The sequence below is a fragment of the Convolutriloba macropyga genome, unplaced genomic scaffold (assembly GCF_964194025.1).
Source record: "Convolutriloba macropyga unplaced genomic scaffold, txConMacr16.3 SCAFFOLD_996, whole genome shotgun sequence".
NCBI lineage: Eukaryota > Metazoa > Xenacoelomorpha > Acoela > Convolutidae > Convolutriloba > Convolutriloba macropyga.
In genome coordinates, this window is record NW_027452512.1 from 21,783 (window position 1) to 39,809 (window position 18,027).

An 18,027-nucleotide genomic window follows, 5' to 3' on the forward strand; every position below is an offset into this window, starting at 1 on the left:
TCGAAAAAGTTAAGCCTCATCGAGCGCGGATACTTTTTGTAAATGACAATTTCAGCAATAACCATTGCTCCAAACACACCCCATATACTTGTAAAGGCCATTCTAATAGTTCCCCTGCTTGCGTATACTGTATATTTGATATTTGGAACTGTCTCGGAAACATCAAAACTAATTGTAAATTTTCCCTTTATTAAACTAACTTTTAAGTTAGTGCAAATCGCTCAGTTCCATTCTTTAGGCTGCACTCCGCTAACGCAGAGTGCATTCAAATAAAACTTATCAAATAGAGTTGATACTTACCTATTTAATAAGTTTATCACAACAATTAGGCTAAAAGCAATTCGCCACTGATTTTCCCAATTACCGGCCTAAACCCACTGAAGTCATGCTTCCGGTTCAATGTCCGGTTATACAGGTTCCCCGTACCCAATCCATCTGTGCTTTGTTTTGCTGCCGTTCCACTGTATTGTGGATGGTTGGAAGCAAAAAGTTTGCGCTTTTGTCATAATACACTGTTTGGCTACGAATTGCATAAATTATAACACAACCGTGGCTAAAATTGCATGTATTAAGTGACTATTTTGCAAACCGCAAGGCGGCCAGTTAAAGTAATCCTATATATGAATATAAGACTACAATACAATACTGTTGTATATAAATTCGCTCCCGCTCACGCAAATGCCTACGACCATACCATGTTGAATGCACCGGTTCTCGTCCGATCACCGAAGTTAAGCAACATTGGGCCTGGTTAGTACTTGGATGGGTGACCGCTTGGGAACACCAGGTGTTGTAGGCTTTTTCTTTTGAGTATTCAAACCTCATAGAATACTTTTATTCGATATTTACACTTTTTAGAGCCTCAAAAAGCCTCGGTGATCGAAAAAGTTAAGCCTCATCGAGCGCGGATACTTTTTTGGAAATGGGTAAAAACTTGTCCAAAATGGTTCGCTGTGCCAGATTTTTTTGTTTTATCCCAATCTATGGCTCAAGTGGAGCATGCCCACAAAAAATGAGCCAATTCGGACTAAAATTGACGATTTGGTGACCAAAACAAAGTTCGGTGATCGAAAAAGTTAAGCCTCATCGAGCGCGGATACTTTTTTGGAAATCGGTAAAAACTTGACCAAAACGGTTCGCTGTGCCCAATTTTTTTGTTTTATCCCAATCTATGGCTCAAGTGGAGCATGCCCACAAAAAATGAGCCAATTCGGACTAAAATTGACGATTTGGTGACCAAAACAAAGTTCGGTGATCGAAAAAGTTAAGCCTCATCGAGCGCGGATACTTTTTTGGAAATCGGTAAAAACTTGACCAAAACGGTTCGCTGTGCCCAATTTTTTTATTTTATCCCAAATTATGGCTCAAGTGGAGCGTGCCCACAAAAAATGAGCCAATTCGGACTAAAATTGACGATTTGGTGATCAAAACAAAGTTCGGTGATCGAAAAAGTTAAGCCTCATCGAGCGCGGATACTTTTTGTAAATGACAATTTCAGCAATAACCATTGCTCCAAACACACCCCATATACTTGTAAAGGCCATTCTAATAGTTCCCCTGCTTGCGTATACTGTATATTTGATATTTGGAACTGTCTCGGAAACATCAAAACTAATTGTAAATTTTCCCTTTATTAAACTAACTTTTAAGTTAGTGCAAATCGCTCAGTTCCATTCTTTAGGCTGCACTCCGCTAACGCAGAGTGCATTCAAATAAAACTTATCAAATAGAGTTGATACTTACCTATTTAATAAGTTTATCACAACAATTAGGCTAAAAGCAATTCGCCACTGATTTTCCCAATTACCGGCCTAAACCCACTGAAGTCATGCTTCCGGTTCAATGTCCGGTTATACAGGTTCCCCGTACCCAATCCATCTGTGCTTTGTTTTGCTGCCGTTCCACTGTATTGTGGATGGTTGGAAGCAAAAAGTTTGCGCTTTTGTCATAATACACTGTTTGGCTACGAATTGCATAAATTATAACACAACCGTGGCTAAAATTGCATGTATTAAGTGACTATTTTGCAAACCGCAAGGCGGCCAGTTAAAGTAATCCTATATATGAATATAAGACTACAATACAATACTGTTGTATATAAATTCGCTCCCGCTCACGCAAATGCCTACGACCATACCATGTTGAATGCACCGGTTCTCGTCCGATCACCGAAGTTAAGCAACATTGGGCCTGGTTAGTACTTGGATGGGTGACCGCTTGGGAACACCAGGTGTTGTAGGCTTTTTCTTTTGAGTATTCAAACCTCATAGAATACTTTTATTCGATATTTACACTTTTTAGAGCCTCAAAAAGCCTCGGTGATCGAAAAAGTTAAGCCTCATCGAGCGCGGATACTTTTTTGGAAATGGGTAAAAACTTGTCCAAAATGGTTCGCTGTGCCAGATTTTTTTGTTTTATCCCAATCTATGGCTCAAGTGGAGCATGCCCACAAAAAATGAGCCAATTCGGACTAAAATTGACGATTTGGTGACCAAAACAAAGTTCGGTGATCGAAAAAGTTAAGCCTCATCGAGCGCGGATACTTTTTTGGAAATCGGTAAAAACTTGACCAAAACGGTTCGCTGTGCCCAATTTTTTTGTTTTATCCCAATCTATGGCTCAAGTGGAGCATGCCCACAAAAAATGAGCCAATTCGGACTAAAATTGACGATTTGGTGACCAAAACAAAGTTCGGTGATCGAAAAAGTTAAGCCTCATCGAGCGCGGATACTTTTTTGGAAATCGGTAAAAACTTGACCAAAACGGTTCGCTGTGCCCAATTTTTTTATTTTATCCCAAATTATGGCTCAAGTGGAGCGTGCCCACAAAAAATGAGCCAATTCGGACTAAAATTGACGATTTGGTGATCAAAACAAAGTTCGGTGATCGAAAAAGTTAAGCCTCATCGAGCGCGGATACTTTTTGTAAATGACAATTTCAGCAATAACCATTGCTCCAAACACACCCCATATACTTGTAAAGGCCATTCTAATAGTTCCCCTGCTTGCGTATACTGTATATTTGATATTTGGAACTGTCTCGGAAACATCAAAACTAATTGTAAATTTTCCCTTTATTAAACTAACTTTTAAGTTAGTGCAAATCGCTCAGTTCCATTCTTTAGGCTGCACTCCGCTAACGCAGAGTGCATTCAAATAAAACTTATCAAATAGAGTTGATACTTACCTATTTAATAAGTTTATCACAACAATTAGGCTAAAAGCAATTCGCCACTGATTTTCCCAATTACCGGCCTAAACCCACTGAAGTCATGCTTCCGGTTCAATGTCCGGTTATACAGGTTCCCCGTACCCAATCCATCTGTGCTTTGTTTTGCTGCCGTTCCACTGTATTGTGGATGGTTGGAAGCAAAAAGTTTGCGCTTTTGTCATAATACACTGTTTGGCTACGAATTGCATAAATTATAACACAACCGTGGCTAAAATTGCATGTATTAAGTGACTATTTTGCAAACCGCAAGGCGGCCAGTTAAAGTAATCCTATATATGAATATAAGACTACAATACAATACTGTTGTATATAAATTCGCTCCCGCTCACGCAAATGCCTACGACCATACCATGTTGAATGCACCGGTTCTCGTCCGATCACCGAAGTTAAGCAACATTGGGCCTGGTTAGTACTTGGATGGGTGACCGCTTGGGAACACCAGGTGTTGTAGGCTTTTTCTTTTGAGTATTCAAACCTCATAGAATACTTTTATTCGATATTTACACTTTTTAGAGCCTCAAAAAGCCTCGGTGATCGAAAAAGTTAAGCCTCATCGAGCGCGGATACTTTTTTGGAAATGGGTAAAAACTTGTCCAAAATGGTTCGCTGTGCCAGATTTTTTTGTTTTATCCCAATCTATGGCTCAAGTGGAGCATGCCCACAAAAAATGAGCCAATTCGGACTAAAATTGACGATTTGGTGACCAAAACAAAGTTCGGTGATCGAAAAAGTTAAGCCTCATCGAGCGCGGATACTTTTTTGGAAATCGGTAAAAACTTGACCAAAACGGTTCGCTGTGCCCAATTTTTTTGTTTTATCCCAATCTATGGCTCAAGTGGAGCATGCCCACAAAAAATGAGCCAATTCGGACTAAAATTGACGATTTGGTGACCAAAACAATGTTCGGTGATCGAAAAAGTTAAGCCTCATCGAGCGCGGATACTTTTTTGGAAATCGGTAAAAACTTGACCAAAACGGTTCGCTGTGCCCAATTTTTTTATTTTATCCCAAATTATGGCTCAAGTGGAGCGTGCCCACAAAAAATGAGCCAATTCGGACTAAAATTGACGATTTGGTGATCAAAACAAAGTTCGGTGATCGAAAAAGTTAAGCCTCATCGAGCGCGGATACTTTTTGTAAATGACAATTTCAGCAATAACCATTGCTCCAAACACACCCCATATACTTGTAAAGGCCATTCTAATAGTTCCCCTGCTTGCGTATACTGTATATTTGATATTTGGAACTGTCTCGGAAACATCAAAACTAATTGTAAATTTTCCCTTTATTAAACTAACTTTTAAGTTAGTGCAAATCGCTCAGTTCCATTCTTTAGGCTGCACTCCGCTAACGCAGAGTGCATTCAAATAAAACTTATCAAATAGAGTTGATACTTACCTATTTAATAAGTTTATCACAACAATTAGGCTAAAAGCAATTCGCCACTGATTTTCCCAATTACCGGCCTAAACCCACTGAAGTCATGCTTCCGGTTCAATGTCCGGTTATACAGGTTCCCCGTACCCAATCCATCTGTGCTTTGTTTTGCTGCCGTTCCACTGTATTGTGGATGGTTGGAAGCAAAAAGTTTGCGCTTTTGTCATAATACACTGTTTGGCTACGAATTGCATAAATTATAACACAACCGTGGCTAAAATTGCATGTATTAAGTGACTATTTTGCAAACCGCAAGGCGGCCAGTTAAAGTAATCCTATATATGAATATAAGACTACAATACAATACTGTTGTATATAAATTCGCTCCCGCTCACGCAAATGCCTACGACCATACCATGTTGAATGCACCGGTTCTCGTCCGATCACCGAAGTTAAGCAACATTGGGCCTGGTTAGTACTTGGATGGGTGACCGCTTGGGAACACCAGGTGTTGTAGGCTTTTTCTTTTGAGTATTCAAACCTCATAGAATACTTTTATTCGATATTTACACTTTTTAGAGCCTCAAAAAGCCTCGGTGATCGAAAAAGTTAAGCCTCATCGAGCGCGGATACTTTTTTGGAAATGGGTAAAAACTTGTCCAAAATGGTTCGCTGTGCCAGATTTTTTTGTTTTATCCCAATCTATGGCTCAAGTGGAGCATGCCCACAAAAAATGAGCCAATTCGGACTAAAATTGACGATTTGGTGACCAAAACAAAGTTCGGTGATCGAAAAAGTTAAGCCTCATCGAGCGCGGATACTTTTTTGGAAATCGGTAAAAACTTGACCAAAACGGTTCGCTGTGCCCAATTTTTTTGTTTTATCCCAATCTATGGCTCAAGTGGAGCATGCCCACAAAAAATGAGCCAATTCGGACTAAAATTGACGATTTGGTGACCAAAACAAAGTTCGGTGATCGAAAAAGTTAAGCCTCATCGAGCGCGGATACTTTTTTGGAAATCGGTAAAAACTTGACCAAAACGGTTCGCTGTGCCCAATTTTTTTATTTTATCCCAAATTATGGCTCAAGTGGAGCGTGCCCACAAAAAATGAGCCAATTCGGACTAAAATTGACGATTTGGTGATCAAAACAAAGTTCGGTGATCGAAAAAGTTAAGCCTCATCGAGCGCGGATACTTTTTGTAAATGACAATTTCAGCAATAACCATTGCTCCAAACACACCCCATATACTTGTAAAGGCCATTCTAATAGTTCCCCTGCTTGCGTATACTGTATATTTGATATTTGGAACTGTCTCGGAAACATCAAAACTAATTGTAAATTTTCCCTTTATTAAACTAACTTTTAAGTTAGTGCAAATCGCTCAGTTCCATTCTTTAGGCTGCACTCCGCTAACGCAGAGTGCATTCAAATAAAACTTATCAAATAGAGTTGATACTTACCTATTTAATAAGTTTATCACAACAATTAGGCTAAAAGCAATTCGCCACTGATTTTCCCAATTACCGGCCTAAACCCACTGAAGTCATGCTTCCGGTTCAATGTCCGGTTATACAGGTTCCCCGTACCCAATCCATCTGTGCTTTGTTTTGCTGCCGTTCCACTGTATTGTGGATGGTTGGAAGCAAAAAGTTTGCGCTTTTGTCATAATACACTGTTTGGCTACGAATTGCATAAATTATAACACAACCGTGGCTAAAATTGCATGTATTAAGTGACTATTTTGCAAACCGCAAGGCGGCCAGTTAAAGTAATCCTATATATGAATATAAGACTACAATACAATACTGTTGTATATAAATTCGCTCCCGCTCACGCAAATGCCTACGACCATACCATGTTGAATGCACCGGTTCTCGTCCGATCACCGAAGTTAAGCAACATTGGGCCTGGTTAGTACTTGGATGGGTGACCGCTTGGGAACACCAGGTGTTGTAGGCTTTTTCTTTTGAGTATTCAAACCTCATAGAATACTTTTATTCGATATTTACACTTTTTAGAGCCTCAAAAAGCCTCGGTGATCGAAAAAGTTAAGCCTCATCGAGCGCGGATACTTTTTTGGAAATGGGTAAAAACTTGTCCAAAATGGTTCGCTGTGCCAGATTTTTTTGTTTTATCCCAATCTATGGCTCAAGTGGAGCATGCCCACAAAAAATGAGCCAATTCGGACTAAAATTGACGATTTGGTGACCAAAACAAAGTTCGGTGATCGAAAAAGTTAAGCCTCATCGAGCGCGGATACTTTTTTGGAAATCGGTAAAAACTTGACCAAAACGGTTCGCTGTGCCCAATTTTTTTGTTTTATCCCAATCTATGGCTCAAGTGGAGCATGCCCACAAAAAATGAGCCAATTCGGACTAAAATTGACGATTTGGTGACCAAAACAAAGTTCGGTGATCGAAAAAGTTAAGCCTCATCGAGCGCGGATACTTTTTTGGAAATCGGTAAAAACTTGACCAAAACGGTTCGCTGTGCCCAATTTTTTTATTTTATCCCAAATTATGGCTCAAGTGGAGCGTGCCCACAAAAAATGAGCCAATTCGGACTAAAATTGACGATTTGGTGATCAAAACAAAGTTCGGTGATCGAAAAAGTTAAGCCTCATCGAGCGCGGATACTTTTTGTAAATGACAATTTCAGCAATAACCATTGCTCCAAACACACCCCATATACTTGTAAAGGCCATTCTAATAGTTCCCCTGCTTGCGTATACTGTATATTTGATATTTGGAACTGTCTCGGAAACATCAAAACTAATTGTAAATTTTCCCTTTATTAAACTAACTTTTAAGTTAGTGCAAATCGCTCAGTTCCATTCTTTAGGCTGCACTCCGCTAACGCAGAGTGCATTCAAATAAAACTTATCAAATAGAGTTGATACTTACCTATTTAATAAGTTTATCACAACAATTAGGCTAAAAGCAATTCGCCACTGATTTTCCCAATTACCGGCCTAAACCCACTGAAGTCATGCTTCCGGTTCAATGTCCGGTTATACAGGTTCCCCGTACCCAATCCATCTGTGCTTTGTTTTGCTGCCGTTCCACTGTATTGTGGATGGTTGGAAGCAAAAAGTTTGCGCTTTTGTCATAATACACTGTTTGGCTACGAATTGCATAAATTATAACACAACCGTGGCTAAAATTGCATGTATTAAGTGACTATTTTGCAAACCGCAAGGCGGCCAGTTAAAGTAATCCTATATATGAATATAAGACTACAATACAATACTGTTGTATATAAATTCGCTCCCGCTCACGCAAATGCCTACGACCATACCATGTTGAATGCACCGGTTCTCGTCCGATCACCGAAGTTAAGCAACATTGGGCCTGGTTAGTACTTGGATGGGTGACCGCTTGGGAACACCAGGTGTTGTAGGCTTTTTCTTTTGAGTATTCAAACCTCATAGAATACTTTTATTCGATATTTACACTTTTTAGAGCCTCAAAAAGCCTCGGTGATCGAAAAAGTTAAGCCTCATCGAGCGCGGATACTTTTTTGGAAATGGGTAAAAACTTGTCCAAAATGGTTCGCTGTGCCAGATTTTTTTGTTTTATCCCAATCTATGGCTCAAGTGGAGCATGCCCACAAAAAATGAGCCAATTCGGACTAAAATTGACGATTTGGTGACCAAAACAAAGTTCGGTGATCGAAAAAGTTAAGCCTCATCGAGCGCGGATACTTTTTTGGAAATCGGTAAAAACTTGACCAAAACGGTTCGCTGTGCCCAATTTTTTTGTTTTATCCCAATCTATGGCTCAAGTGGAGCATGCCCACAAAAAATGAGCCAATTCGGACTAAAATTGACGATTTGGTGACCAAAACAAAGTTCGGTGATCGAAAAAGTTAAGCCTCATCGAGCGCGGATACTTTTTTGGAAATCGGTAAAAACTTGACCAAAACGGTTCGCTGTGCCCAATTTTTTTATTTTATCCCAAATTATGGCTCAAGTGGAGCGTGCCCACAAAAAATGAGCCAATTCGGACTAAAATTGACGATTTGGTGATCAAAACAAAGTTCGGTGATCGAAAAAGTTAAGCCTCATCGAGCGCGGATACTTTTTGTAAATGACAATTTCAGCAATAACCATTGCTCCAAACACACCCCATATACTTGTAAAGGCCATTCTAATAGTTCCCCTGCTTGCGTATACTGTATATTTGATATTTGGAACTGTCTCGGAAACATCAAAACTAATTGTAAATTTTCCCTTTATTAAACTAACTTTTAAGTTAGTGCAAATCGCTCAGTTCCATTCTTTAGGCTGCACTCCGCTAACGCAGAGTGCATTCAAATAAAACTTATCAAATAGAGTTGATACTTACCTATTTAATAAGTTTATCACAACAATTAGGCTAAAAGCAATTCGCCACTGATTTTCCCAATTACCGGCCTAAACCCACTGAAGTCATGCTTCCGGTTCAATGTCCGGTTATACAGGTTCCCCGTACCCAATCCATCTGTGCTTTGTTTTGCTGCCGTTCCACTGTATTGTGGATGGTTGGAAGCAAAAAGTTTGCGCTTTTGTCATAATACACTGTTTGGCTACGAATTGCATAAATTATAACACAACCGTGGCTAAAATTGCATGTATTAAGTGACTATTTTGCAAACCGCAAGGCGGCCAGTTAAAGTAATCCTATATATGAATATAAGACTACAATACAATACTGTTGTATATAAATTCGCTCCCGCTCACGCAAATGCCTACGACCATACCATGTTGAATGCACCGGTTCTCGTCCGATCACCGAAGTTAAGCAACATTGGGCCTGGTTAGTACTTGGATGGGTGACCGCTTGGGAACACCAGGTGTTGTAGGCTTTTTCTTTTGAGTATTCAAACCTCATAGAATACTTTTATTCGATATTTACACTTTTTAGAGCCTCAAAAAGCCTCGGTGATCGAAAAAGTTAAGCCTCATCGAGCGCGGATACTTTTTTGGAAATGGGTAAAAACTTGTCCAAAATGGTTCGCTGTGCCAGATTTTTTTGTTTTATCCCAATCTATGGCTCAAGTGGAGCATGCCCACAAAAAATGAGCCAATTCGGACTAAAATTGACGATTTGGTGACCAAAACAAAGTTCGGTGATCGAAAAAGTTAAGCCTCATCGAGCGCGGATACTTTTTTGGAAATCGGTAAAAACTTGACCAAAACGGTTCGCTGTGCCCAATTTTTTTATTTTATCCCAAATTATGGCTCAAGTGGAGCGTGCCCACAAAAAATGAGCCAATTCGGACTAAAATTGACGATTTGGTGATCAAAACAAAGTTCGGTGATCGAAAAAGTTAAGCCTCATCGAGCGCGGATACTTTTTGTAAATGACAATTTCAGCAATAACCATTGCTCCAAACACACCCCATATACTTGTAAAGGCCATTCTAATAGTTCCCCTGCTTGCGTATACTGTATATTTGATATTTGGAACTGTCTCGGAAACATCAAAACTAATTGTAAATTTTCCCTTTATTAAACTAACTTTTAAGTTAGTGCAAATCGCTCAGTTCCATTCTTTAGGCTGCACTCCGCTAACGCAGAGTGCATTCAAATAAAACTTATCAAATAGAGTTGATACTTACCTATTTAATAAGTTTATCACAACAATTAGGCTAAAAGCAATTCGCCACTGATTTTCCCAATTACCGGCCTAAACCCACTGAAGTCATGCTTCCGGTTCAATGTCCGGTTATACAGGTTCCCCGTACCCAATCCATCTGTGCTTTGTTTTGCTGCCGTTCCACTGTATTGTGGATGGTTGGAAGCAAAAAGTTTGCGCTTTTGTCATAATACACTGTTTGGCTACGAATTGCATAAATTATAACACAACCGTGGCTAAAATTGCATGTATTAAGTGACTATTTTGCAAACCGCAAGGCGGCCAGTTAAAGTAATCCTATATATGAATATAAGACTACAATACAATACTGTTGTATATAAATTCGCTCCCGCTCACGCAAATGCCTACGACCATACCATGTTGAATGCACCGGTTCTCGTCCGATCACCGAAGTTAAGCAACATTGGGCCTGGTTAGTACTTGGATGGGTGACCGCTTGGGAACACCAGGTGTTGTAGGCTTTTTCTTTTGAGTATTCAAACCTCATAGAATACTTTTATTCGATATTTACACTTTTTAGAGCCTCAAAAAGCCTCGGTGATCGAAAAAGTTAAGCCTCATCGAGCGCGGATACTTTTTTGGAAATGGGTAAAAACTTGTCCAAAATGGTTCGCTGTGCCAGATTTTTTTGTTTTATCCCAATCTATGGCTCAAGTGGAGCATGCCCACAAAAAATGAGCCAATTCGGACTAAAATTGACGATTTGGTGACCAAAACAAAGTTCGGTGATCGAAAAAGTTAAGCCTCATCTAGCGCGGATACTTTTTTGGAAATCGGTAAAAACTTGACCAAAACGGTTCGCTGTGCCCAATTTTTTTATTTTATCCCAAATTATGGCTCAAGTGGAGCGTGCCCACAAAAAATGAGCCAATTCGGACTAAAATTGACGATTTGGTGATCAAAACAAAGTTCGGTGATCGAAAAAGTTAAGCCTCATCGAGCGCGGATACTTTTTGTAAATGACAATTTCAGCAATAACCATTGCTCCAAACACACCCCATATACTTGTAAAGGCCATTCTAATAGTTCCCCTGCTTGCGTATACTGTATATTTGATATTTGGAACTGTCTCGGAAACATCAAAACTAATTGTAAATTTTCCCTTTATTAAACTAACTTTTAAGTTAGTGCAAATCGCTCAGTTCCATTCTTTAGGCTGCACTCCGCTAACGCAGAGTGCATTCAAATAAAACTTATCAAATAGAGTTGATACTTACCTATTTAATAAGTTTATCACAACAATTAGGCTAAAAGCAATTCGCCACTGATTTTCCCAATTACCGGCCTAAACCCACTGAAGTCATGCTTCCGGTTCAATGTCCGGTTATACAGGTTCCCCGTACCCAATCCATCTGTGCTTTGTTTTGCTGCCGTTCCACTGTATTGTGGATGGTTGGAAGCAAAAAGTTTGCGCTTTTGTCATAATACACTGTTTGGCTACGAATTGCATAAATTATAACACAACCGTGGCTAAAATTGCATGTATTAAGTGACTATTTTGCAAACCGCAAGGCGGCCAGTTAAAGTAATCCTATATATGAATATAAGACTACAATACAATACTGTTGTATATAAATTCGCTCCCGCTCACGCAAATGCCTACGACCATACCATGTTGAATGCACCGGTTCTCGTCCGATCACCGAAGTTAAGCAACATTGGGCCTGGTTAGTACTTGGATGGGTGACCGCTTGGGAACACCAGGTGTTGTAGGCTTTTTCTTTTGAGTATTCAAACCTCATAGAATACTTTTATTCGATATTTACACTTTTTAGAGCCTCAAAAAGCCTCGGTGATCGAAAAAGTTAAGCCTCATCGAGCGCGGATACTTTTTTGGAAATGGGTAAAAACTTGTCCAAAATGGTTCGCTGTGCCAGATTTTTTTGTTTTATCCCAATCTATGGCTCAAGTGGAGCATGCCCACAAAAAATGAGCCAATTCGGACTAAAATTGACGATTTGGTGACCAAAACAAAGTTCGGTGATCGAAAAAGTTAAGCCTCATCGAGCGCGGATACTTTTTTGGAAATCGGTAAAAACTTGACCAAAACGGTTCGCTGTGCCCAATTTTTTTGTTTTATCCCAATCTATGGCTCAAGTGGAGCATGCCCACAAAAAATGAGCCAATTCGGACTAAAATTGACGATTTGGTGACCAAAACAAAGTTCGGTGATCGAAAAAGTTAAGCCTCATCGAGCGCGGATACTTTTTTGGAAATCGGTAAAAACTTGACCAAAACGGTTCGCTGTGCCCAATTTTTTTATTTTATCCCAAATTATGGCTCAAGTGGAGCGTGCCCACAAAAAATGAGCCAATTCGGACTAAAATTGACGATTTGGTGATCAAAACAAAGTTCGGTGATCGAAAAAGTTAAGCCTCATCGAGCGCGGATACTTTTTGTAAATGACAATTTCAGCAATAACCATTGCTCCAAACACACCCCATATACTTGTAAAGGCCATTCTAATAGTTCCCCTGCTTGCGTATACTGTATATTTGATATTTGGAACTGTCTCGGAAACATCAAAACTAATTGTAAATTTTCCCTTTATTAAACTAACTTTTAAGTTAGTGCAAATCGCTCAGTTCCATTCTTTAGGCTGCACTCCGCTAACGCAGAGTGCATTCAAATAAAACTTATCAAATAGAGTTGATACTTACCTATTTAATAAGTTTATCACAACAATTAGGCTAAAAGCAATTCGCCACTGATTTTCCCAATTACCGGCCTAAACCCACTGAAGTCATGCTTCCGGTTCAATGTCCGGTTATACAGGTTCCCCGTACCCAATCCATCTGTGCTTTGTTTTGCTGCCGTTCCACTGTATTGTGGATGGTTGGAAGCAAAAAGTTTGCGCTTTTGTCATAATACACTGTTTGGCTACGAATTGCATAAATTATAACACAACCGTGGCTAAAATTGCATGTATTAAGTGACTATTTTGCAAACCGCAAGGCGGCCAGTTAAAGTAATCCTATATATGAATATAAGACTACAATACAATACTGTTGTATATAAATTCGCTCCCGCTCACGCAAATGCCTACGACCATACCATGTTGAATGCACCGGTTCTCGTCCGATCACCGAAGTTAAGCAACATTGGGCCTGGTTAGTACTTGGATGGGTGACCGCTTGGGAACACCAGGTGTTGTAGGCTTTTTCTTTTGAGTATTCAAACCTCATAGAATACTTTTATTCGATATTTACACTTTTTAGAGCCTCAAAAAGCCTCGGTGATCGAAAAAGTTAAGCCTCATCGAGCGCGGATACTTTTTTGGAAATGGGTAAAAACTTGTCCAAAATGGTTCGCTGCGCCAGTTTTTTTTGTTTTATCCCAATCTATGGCTCAAGTGGAGCATGCCCACAAAAAATGAGCCAATTCGGACTAAAATTGACGATTTGGTGACCAAAACAAAGTTCGGTGATCGAAAAAGTTAAGCCTCATCGAGCGCGGATACTTTTTTGGAAATCGGTAAAAACTTGACCAAAACGGTTCGCTGTGCCCAATTTTTTTGTTTTATCCCAATCTATGGCTCAAGTGGAGCATGCCCACAATAAATGAGCCAATTCGGACTAAAATTGACGATTTGGTGACCAAAACAAAGTTCGGTGATCGAAAAAGTTAAGCCTCATCGAGCGCGGATACTTTTTTGGAAATCGGTAAAAACTTGACCAAAACGGTTCGCTGTGCCCAATTTTTTTGTTTTATCCCAATCTATGGCTCAAGTGGAGCATGCCCACAAAAAATGAGCCAATTCGGACTAAAATTGACGATTTGGTGACCAAAACAAAGTTCGGTGATCGAAAAAGTTAAGCCTCATCGAGCGCGGATACTTTTTTGGAAATCGGTAAAAACTTGTGCAAAATGGTTTGCTGTGCCAGATTTTTTTATTTTATCCCAAATTATGGCTCAAGTGGAGCGTGCCCACAAAAAATGAGCCAATTCGGACTAAAATTGACGATTTGGTGATCAAAACAAAGTTCGGTGATCGAAAAAGTTAAGCCTCATCGAGCGCGGATACTTTTTGTAAATGACAATTTCAGCAATAACCATTGCTCCAAACACACCCCATATACTTGTAAAGGCCATTCTAATAGTTCCCCTGCTTGCGTATACTGTATATTTGATATTTGGAACTGTCTCGGAAACATCAAAACTAATTGTAAATTTTCCCTTTATTAAACTAACTTTTAAGTTAGTGCAAATCGCTCAGTTCCATTCTTTAGGCTGCACTCCGCTAACGCAGAGTGCATTCAAATAAAACTTATCAAATAGAGTTGATACTTACCTATTTAATAAGTTTATCACAACAATTAGGCTAAAAGCAATTCGCCACTGATTTTCCCAATTACCGGCCTAAACCCACTGAAGTCATGCTTCCGGTTCAATGTCCGGTTATACAGGTTCCCCGTACCCAATCCATCTGTGCTTTGTTTTGCTGCCGTTCCACTGTATTGTGGATGGTTGGAAGCAAAAAGTTTGCGCTTTTGTCATAATACACTGTTTGGCTACGAATTGCATAAATTATAACACAACCGTGGCTAAAATTGCATGTATTAAGTGACTATTTTGCAAACCGCAAGGCGGCCAGTTAAAGTAATCCTATATATGAATATAAGACTACAATACAATACTGTTGTATATAAATTCGCTCCCGCTCACGCAAATGCCTACGACCATACCATGTTGAATGCACCGGTTCTCGTCCGATCACCGAAGTTAAGCAACATTGGGCCTGGTTAGTACTTGGATGGGTGACCGCTTGGGAACACCAGGTGTTGTAGGCTTTTTCTTTTGAGTATTCAAACCTCATAGAATACTTTTATTCGATATTTACACTTTTTAGAGCCTCAAAAAGCCTCGGTGATCGAAAAAGTTAAGCCTCATCGAGCGCGGATACTTTTTTGGAAATGGGTAAAAACTTGTCCAAAATGGTTCGCTGCGCCAGTTTTTTTTGTTTTATCCCAATCTATGGCTCAAGTGGAGCATGCCCACAAAAAATGAGCCAATTCGGACTAAAATTGACGATTTGGTGACCAAAACAAAGTTCGGTGATCGAAAAAGTTAAGCCTCATCGAGCGCGGATACTTTTTTGGAAATCGGTAAAAACTTGACCAAAACGGTTCGCTGTGCCCAATTTTTTTATTTTATCCCAAATTATGGCTCAAGTGGAGCGTGCCCACAAAAAATGAGCCAATTCGGACTAAAATTGACGATTTGGTGATCAAAACAAAGTTCGGTGATCGAAAAAGTTAAGCCTCATCGAGCGCGGATACTTTTTGTAAATGACAATTTCAGCAATAACCATTGCTCCAAACACACCCCATATACTTGTAAAGGCCATTCTAATAGTTCCCCTGCTTGCGTATACTGTATATTTGATATTTGGAACTGTCTCGGAAACATCAAAACTAATTGTAAATTTTCCCTTTATTAAACTAACTTTTAAGTTAGTGCAAATCGCTCAGTTCCATTCTTTAGGCTGCACTCCGCTAACGCAGAGTGCATTCAAATAAAACTTATCAAATAGAGTTGATACTTACCTATTTAATAAGTTTATCACAACAATTAGGCTAAAAGCAATTCGCCACTGATTTTCCCAATTACCGGCCTAAACCCACTGAAGTCATGCTTCCGGTTCAATGTCCGGTTATACAGGTTCCCCGTACCCAATCCATCTGTGCTTTGTTTTGCTGCCGTTCCACTGTATTGTGGATGGTTGGAAGCAAAAAGTTTGCGCTTTTGTCATAATACACTGTTTGGCTACGAATTGCATAAATTATAACACAACCGTGGCTAAAATTGCATGTATTAAGTGACTATTTTGCAAACCGCAAGGCGGCCAGTTAAAGTAATCCTATATATGAATATAAGACTACAATACAATACTGTTGTATATAAATTCGCTCCCGCTCACGCAAATGCCTACGACCATACCATGTTGAATGCACCGGTTCTCGTCCGATCACCGAAGTTAAGCAACATTGGGCCTGGTTAGTACTTGGATGGGTGACCGCTTGGGAACACCAGGTGTTGTAGGCTTTTTCTTTTGAGTATTCAAACCTCATAGAATACTTTTATTCGATATTTACACTTTTTAGAGCCTCAAAAAGCCTCGGTGATCGAAAAAGTTAAGCCTCATCGAGCGCGGATACTTTTTTGGAAATGGGTAAAAACTTGTCCAAAATGGTTCGCTGCGCCAGTTTTTTTTGTTTTATCCCAATCTATGGCTCAAGTGGAGCATGCCCACAAAAAATGAGCCAATTCGGACTAAAATTGACGATTTGGTGACCAAAACAAAGTTCGGTGATCGAAAAAGTTAAGCCTCATCGAGCGCGGATACTTTTTTGGAAATCGGTAAAAACTTGACCAAAACGGTTCGCTGTGCCCAATTTTTTTGTTTTATCCCAATCTATGGCTCAAGTGGAGCATGCCCACAAAAAATGAGCCAATTCGGACTAAAATTGACGATTTGGTGACCAAAACAAAGTTCGGTGATCGAAAAAGTTAAGCCTCATCGAGCGCGGATACTTTTTTGGAAATCGGTAAAAACTTGACCAAAACGGTTCGCTGTGCCCAATTTTTTTGTTTTATCCCAATCTATGGCTCAAGTGGAGCATGCCCACAAAAAATGAGCCAATTCGGACTAAAATTGACGATTTGGTGACCAAAACAAAGTTCGGTGATCGAAAAAGTTAAGCCTCATCGAGCGCGGATACTTTTTTGGAAATCGGTAAAAACTTGTGCAAAATGGTTTGCTGTGCCAGATTTTTTTATTTTATCCCAAATTATGGCTCAAGTGGAGCGTGCCCACAAAAAATGAGCCAATTCGGACTAAAATTGACGATTTGGTGATCAAAACAAAGTTCGGTGATCGAAAAAGTTAAGCCTCATCGAGCGCGGATACTTTTTGTAAATGACAATTTCAGCAATAACCATTGCTCCAAACACACCCCATATACTTGTAAAGGCCATTCTAATAGTTCCCCTGCTTGCGTATACTGTATATTTGATATTTGGAACTGTCTCGGAAACATCAAAACTAATTGTAAATTTTCCCTTTATTAAACTAACTTTTAAGTTAGTGCAAATCGCTCAGTTCCATTCTTTAGGCTGCACTCCGCTAACGCAGAGTGCATTCAAATAAAACTTATCAAATAGAGTTGATACTTACCTATTTAATAAGTTTATCACAACAATTAGGCTAAAAGCAATTCGCCACTGATTTTCCCAATTACCGGCCTAAACCCACTGAAGTCATGCTTCCGGTTCAATGTCCGGTTATACAGGTTCCCCGTACCCAATCCATCTGTGCTTTGTTTTGCTGCCGTTCCACTGTATTGTGGATGGTTGGAAGCAAAAAGTTTGCGCTTTTGTCATAATACACTGTTTGGCTACGAATTGCATAAATTATAACACAACCGTGGCTAAAATTGCATGTATTAAGTGACTATTTTGCAAACCGCAAGGCGGCCAGTTAAAGTAATCCTATATATGAATATAAGACTACAATACAATACTGTTGTATATAAATTCGCTCCCGCTCACGCAAATGCCTACGACCATACCATGTTGAATGCACCGGTTCTCGTCCGATCACCGAAGTTAAGCAACATTGGGCCTGGTTAGTACTTGGATGGGTGACCGCTTGGGAACACCAGGTGTTGTAGGCTTTTTCTTTTGAGTATTCAAACCTCATAGAATACTTTTATTCGATATTTACACTTTTTAGAGCCTCAAAAAGCCTCGGTGATCGAAAAAGTTAAGCCTCAT

The 18,027-nt window shown here is 39.7% G+C and overlaps 13 non-coding genes across 13 annotated transcripts; all 13 read left to right on the forward strand.

Moving 5' to 3' along the window:
* Positions 1-680: 680 nt before the first annotated feature.
* LOC142357559 (5S ribosomal RNA) lies at positions 681-799 on the forward strand. The gene has a single exon (XR_012761640.1). It is a non-coding gene; the product is annotated as a 5S ribosomal RNA (ribosomal RNA).
* A 1,324-nt stretch (positions 800-2,123) lies between these two features.
* LOC142357560 (5S ribosomal RNA) lies at positions 2,124-2,242 on the forward strand. Its single transcript, XR_012761641.1, has one exon. It is a non-coding gene; the product is annotated as a 5S ribosomal RNA (ribosomal RNA).
* Positions 2,243-3,566: 1,324 nt separating this feature from the next.
* LOC142357561 (5S ribosomal RNA) lies at positions 3,567-3,685 on the forward strand. Its single transcript, XR_012761642.1, has one exon. It is a non-coding gene; the product is annotated as a 5S ribosomal RNA (ribosomal RNA).
* Positions 3,686-5,009: 1,324 nt separating this feature from the next.
* LOC142357562 (5S ribosomal RNA) lies at positions 5,010-5,128 on the forward strand. Its single transcript, XR_012761643.1, has one exon. It is a non-coding gene; the product is annotated as a 5S ribosomal RNA (ribosomal RNA).
* Positions 5,129-6,452: 1,324 nt separating this feature from the next.
* LOC142357564 (5S ribosomal RNA) lies at positions 6,453-6,571 on the forward strand. The gene has a single exon (XR_012761644.1). It is a non-coding gene; the product is annotated as a 5S ribosomal RNA (ribosomal RNA).
* A 1,324-nt stretch (positions 6,572-7,895) lies between these two features.
* LOC142357565 (5S ribosomal RNA) lies at positions 7,896-8,014 on the forward strand. The gene has a single exon (XR_012761645.1). It is a non-coding gene; the product is annotated as a 5S ribosomal RNA (ribosomal RNA).
* A 1,324-nt stretch (positions 8,015-9,338) lies between these two features.
* Positions 9,339-9,457, forward strand: LOC142357566 (5S ribosomal RNA). The gene has a single exon (XR_012761646.1). It is a non-coding gene; the product is annotated as a 5S ribosomal RNA (ribosomal RNA).
* Positions 9,458-10,593: 1,136 nt separating this feature from the next.
* LOC142357567 (5S ribosomal RNA) lies at positions 10,594-10,712 on the forward strand. Its single transcript, XR_012761647.1, has one exon. It is a non-coding gene; the product is annotated as a 5S ribosomal RNA (ribosomal RNA).
* A 1,136-nt stretch (positions 10,713-11,848) lies between these two features.
* LOC142357568 (5S ribosomal RNA) lies at positions 11,849-11,967 on the forward strand. Its single transcript, XR_012761648.1, has one exon. It is a non-coding gene; the product is annotated as a 5S ribosomal RNA (ribosomal RNA).
* Positions 11,968-13,291: 1,324 nt separating this feature from the next.
* LOC142357569 (5S ribosomal RNA) lies at positions 13,292-13,410 on the forward strand. Its single transcript, XR_012761649.1, has one exon. It is a non-coding gene; the product is annotated as a 5S ribosomal RNA (ribosomal RNA).
* Positions 13,411-14,922: 1,512 nt separating this feature from the next.
* On the forward strand, positions 14,923-15,041 carry LOC142357571 (5S ribosomal RNA). The gene has a single exon (XR_012761651.1). It is a non-coding gene; the product is annotated as a 5S ribosomal RNA (ribosomal RNA).
* A 1,136-nt stretch (positions 15,042-16,177) lies between these two features.
* LOC142357572 (5S ribosomal RNA) lies at positions 16,178-16,296 on the forward strand. The gene has a single exon (XR_012761652.1). It is a non-coding gene; the product is annotated as a 5S ribosomal RNA (ribosomal RNA).
* A 1,512-nt stretch (positions 16,297-17,808) lies between these two features.
* Positions 17,809-17,927, forward strand: LOC142357573 (5S ribosomal RNA). The gene has a single exon (XR_012761653.1). It is a non-coding gene; the product is annotated as a 5S ribosomal RNA (ribosomal RNA).
* The last annotated feature ends 100 nt before the right edge of the window (positions 17,928-18,027 follow it).